The sequence below is a fragment of the Belonocnema kinseyi genome, chromosome 8, assembly GCF_010883055.1.
Source record: "Belonocnema kinseyi isolate 2016_QV_RU_SX_M_011 chromosome 8, B_treatae_v1, whole genome shotgun sequence".
Classification (NCBI taxonomy): Eukaryota; Metazoa; Arthropoda; class Insecta; order Hymenoptera; family Cynipidae; genus Belonocnema; species Belonocnema kinseyi.
The window spans coordinates 137,178,427-137,183,331 of NC_046664.1; the positions used below are offsets into that span (position 1 = coordinate 137,178,427).

Below are 4,905 nucleotides of genomic sequence, written 5' to 3' on the forward strand. Positions count from 1 at the left end.
GCGTGGCATTCAATGATTTGATTATATGCACTAACATTTTGTCATTATGTACTTTTAGAGAGCAAGGCCGAGCTAGTAAGACCTAACGGGACAAATAAACGAACTAAAGTGCCACCCTTAGTGAATCTACAGTCAGATACCGAATCATTTAATAGTGAAAATGAAGCTGCATTTTCGCAACAAAATATTAAAAGCGTAATGGTGAGTTGATTTATATTTTATATGAAGGATATGCTCCTTCAAATAAAAACTTCTTTTCTAAGAAGTTATGAATTTATTTTCCAGGCTACACTGGAAGAAAATAGAGAGGAAAAGCTTAGTAAGGTGGATGTATTTCTGCAGAAGAAGGCGATGCTTAAAAAAATTGCACCCTGTTCTTGCCTTGGAGCGAATCGAAGAACCGGCCAAGGAAAATGCGTTCCAGCATACCTCAACTCAGCGCCCGAAATTTACCATTCCAAGTGCTCCTCCCTCGAGCTGAGAACTCGAAGACTTAAGGAAGGAAAACTTATTTCTTTGAGAAGAATTGGCGAGGAAGGACAGGATGCTGGAAAGCACATTAAGCAAACTGGATCAGGCCATTTCTCGTTTGGAAACCGTCTCTAAAATAAATGAAGGTACATTTGTTTATTCTTTTTTAACACCCTACCCAAAATTAATACTATTTTTTACAATCTCACGCCCAATTAGAAGTTAGGCCAAGATTTTGAGTTAAACTTTATTATTTACAGGATCGACAAGTCTACCTGAGCAAAAGTACGTGGCTCCAGATAGATGTGTTCCGAGCAACGGAAAGGTAAAAAATTGTTATTTATAGTACATATTTTACTTTTTATACCTTATGAATATTTTTAAATCAATCGAAATGATGAATTTAGTTGTCATTCTACACAAGAGAAATTTTCAGAGATTAATCCACGGAAGCTTCTGGTTTTAGAGCTACAATTTTTACGTGTTTTCAAGATTCGGACTCTATTCTAGAGGCTTAGAATTCGAGACCAAAGAGCAAAGGAGTTGAAATTTCTCTCCGTGTGTATATAATGCAATATTTATAATTGTATATTTTCCAGGTTATTTTGACCAATGGCGTAATTGTGTGTCACAAATAGTTGAGGACTTTAAGGTCAATTAGCCGAAAGGAGTCCATTTTTGTTGGGGATTTGGCGGAACTTATTTTTGGAAAGCAAGGGCTCGTGGCTAATACCGTGAAAGGCAGAAGCAAAGCTAAAGGGAAATTTTGCTCACTAAAAATCGAAGCAATTCGATGTAAGTATATCTATTAACTAGCCATGTTATACTAGCGATGTTATAGCTTTAAAATTAGAAGAAATTTCAATAAGTAGGATCCCAATCGCATGACATTTTATGATTATTATTATACATAAACCTGTTTTTAATTTAGTAATTTTTCGAAATTACCTTCTTTTGTTTTTTTAATTAATTTAATGAGAAAAAATGTAGAAATCTGATGAAAGTGGATCCTATTTATCGGTACTTTCTCTGATTTGAAACTAGCACTCATATTCCCAGTAATACGCGCTGAATTCAGACAAATTAAGAATTTGTATTCCACGAATACGCGATTTTTCTTCGTCTAAAAATCCCCCAAAGGGAACAGAAAAAGTGCACATCCTATTCCTCTCAATCGAAATAGTAAAATTTAATAAAATCATTTATTTAACCTATTTTTCATTATTAAATCTTTCTATAACTTATAAATTCGAAAAATATTCAAATGTATATTTATTTATATTTTAATAATTTATTTAAACTTGTTAAAAAAATCATTAAAGAAATCTATTTAAATTTGTGAATTAATATAATTTTAACTCTAGAGAGTCGGACTTGAATTGATTAAGATTAAATTTTCAAAACTTATATTACTCATAAAGGAATTAAAACAATTTATTACACACATTTTGTGAGCTTATTAGAAGGAATTAAATAATCTCAAAATACGAACACTTTTGGGGAATAGAAGACATCTCTGTGAGGTGTATCTGTCGGTACAATTGCAAGGAATTAAATATATTGAAAACACGTTCTCTTTTGAGGAATAGGAACCTACTATATGCTGTGGCCGCTACGAAAATAGAAATAAATTAGTTTCGGAGATATCCTATTCTTATAATGACATTTTAGGCAGATGAAAAAATCGCGCATTCAAAATAATAGAATAATCTTCACTTTTACGCTTAAATCGGAAATTATTTACTTTTCTCTATTCAACGCTTATTACTGGTTACACTGGATAATGTCTATTAAAGGATATGTTAACTGCATTAGGCCAAAAAACCTAGCAGTTTTCAAATCAGACGAAATATCAATAAAAAGTATCCTCCAATCACACTGAATTTGCTGTTTAATATCATCATATATAATCCTTTAATAATTTAGTGATTTCTATTAATGTACCTTCTTGTCTTTTTTCATGTTTTTCGCGAAAAGAAAAAATAACCAAGAAATGCGATCCGAGTGGGATCATACTTATCGACTCTTCCTCTGATTTGAAAGCAAGAACTCATATTTGACTGTATATTTGTCTTTAAAAAGATATATGTTACTTGGACTACGTAAAAGAGACCTTTCAAGAGTAAACAATTTTTTTTAATGTACGGGAAATTTGTATGCATCTATGCCCTGGCGGACCGAACGAACCGAATGGAGCCTCTACAAAGTACCCGCAAAGACCTCATGGGTCCACATTCGGTTCCTTTTTTAAAAACTCGAAAAAACAGCAAAATCAACTTTTAAATTGTTCAAATTCGAATTCTGCGTTAAAATTCCCTATAGAAGGTCACGGAATAACCGCAATGGTTTTTTTACAACAGTAAAAAGTTTAAAAAAATATAAGACGTATAACGCCTGTTGACTGCTACACTTCAAACGTATCGCCTGTAAGTAGCAGTCAACAGGCGTTATACGTTTTATATTTTTTTCAATTTTTTACATTCGGTTCCTTCGGTCCGCCAGGGTGAATATGTACGAGTGAAAAAACGTTTCCTAATCCACTTTTTTTATTTTTTCAAACTTTCAGCTCAATATCTCATTCCGTGTAGAAGTGGTATGATTAAAAAAAGGTCGGTAAGGTAGAGATAGTATAAATATTACCTGTCCTTAAAAACATATCACAACTGATTCCTACTTTACCTACGATTTTAAAATGTTTAAAATTAAGTAAAGGGTAGTAAAAAACATTTTCATGATCGTAGGTGTTTAGAATCCCTGCCGGACCGAAGGAACCGAAAGGAGTCTCTACAAAGTACCCGTAAAGATCCCATTGGGTCCCTATTCGATTCCTTTTTAAAAAACTCAAAAAAACAGCAAGGTAACGTTCAAACTGTTGAAATTCGGATTCTTCGTTAAATTTTCTATTAGAAAATTACGAAGTAATCGTAATACTTTTTTTGCAGCGTTAAAAATTAAAGAAAATGTCATTAACTTCTGCTGAAGGTGACTTTAAGTACATCCATGATAGCTCAAGTAGTATTTTGTGCGCGAAGTTTAAAACTCTCTCACTTGCATCGCTGCGTTGTAGTCTGAGGTTTCTACTGCGTGGCGCCTAGCATCCAGACAAAATTCTTAAAGTTACCGTCGGAACGCTTATTAACTGATACTAAAAGAAGATGCACTTGAAGGCGCATTCAGCCCATGTAAATGATAAGCTTTTTATTTTTTAAAGTTTTGAACGCTACCAAATAAAAGTATTGCGATTACTCCGTGAGTTTCTAATGCAAATTTTAACGTAGAATCCGAATTTCAACAATTTAAAAGTTGATTTTGCTGTTTTTTGGGTTTTTAAAAATGGAACCGAATAGGGACCCAATAGAGTCTTTACGGGTACTTTGTGGAGCAGGGCTCACCAAAAGGCAGCCATTGGCTGTATTGGCTGCCAGTGGCAGTCAAAAAACTAGGTCAAACTGGCCCTAATAAATCTTGTCGTTCGACTGGTTTCTAGCCCTTCACGGTCATTATACCTCCCGCCACGCCGGGCTTGGAAGACATTACCCTTTCCAAAAATGAAATACAATTAGAAAAAAATATATCAGCGTTTGATTTAATAATATAAAAATAAATATCAAAGTTTTATTAAATAATATTTATATATTTCACACAATTGATACAATGTATGATGATAAAATGTTTAGATGATATTGTTCAAATTTCTTTAATAAATATTTATTGAAATAAGCTATAGCTATAATATGACTATGTTATCTATTAATACTTAGTGATTCATAGGTAGTTACAAAATTAATAAGAAAAATTAATATAATACTTGAAAGGTGGAAGAATCAAGCAATTACTATATTTTATTGCAAGTTTTATAATAATTACCGTAAATAAAAATATTTTTATATAAAAATGTGGCATATTTCATTATTTCTTGAATGATATAATAAGAATAAGAAAAATATAAATGGACAAATTTCAAATTCTACAACTCAAATTCTAGTTTACTTGAACTATAAAAATTCAATTTAAATAGAAGGTGAACGTATAAAGATTAAAATAAATTTTTGTAATTAAAATATGAAGTATAGATTTCAGTGACAAGTATTTTTTATTCTAAAGCAGATTTCTTTCTCTATATATATTTATTGTAAACGATTTTGGTCCTATTGCACGGGAACAATTTCAATTCATTTTTATTCTCATTTAATTTAATTTAATCAGTGAGTGTAATTTTATGTAATACTATTGAAAAAGAATAATTAGTATTGTTATTATTGAATATAATTATCATTAGGAGTAATTATAAAAATGAAATGAATGTATCAATTAAAAGTGCTATTAAATATTATAACTAATCATACATTAGAATAAATATTAAAATATCTACCTCCTCTTTAATTAAATTTAAATTTAAATTCAATTTCAATTGAGTTTCAGTAACTTGCATCT

At 31.2% G+C, this 4,905-nt stretch overlaps 1 protein-coding gene across 2 annotated transcripts in view; it reads left to right on the forward strand.

The window, feature by feature from the left end:
• The first annotated feature begins 731 nt into the window (after window positions 1-731).
• LOC117178054 overlaps window positions 732-4,905 on the forward strand; it is a 24,332-nt gene continuing 20,158 nt past the window's right edge. The window contains exons 1-4 of one of the 2 annotated variants that reach the window (XR_004467792.1): window positions 732-796; window positions 1,071-1,266; window positions 3,038-3,080; window positions 3,213-3,316. The gene's annotated coding sequence lies outside the window, so the exon portion shown is untranslated. Of the gene's footprint in view, window positions 797-1,070; window positions 1,267-3,037; window positions 3,081-3,212; window positions 3,317-4,905 lie in introns of those variants that run through there. The other variant, XM_033369262.1, reaches the window with a different exon arrangement.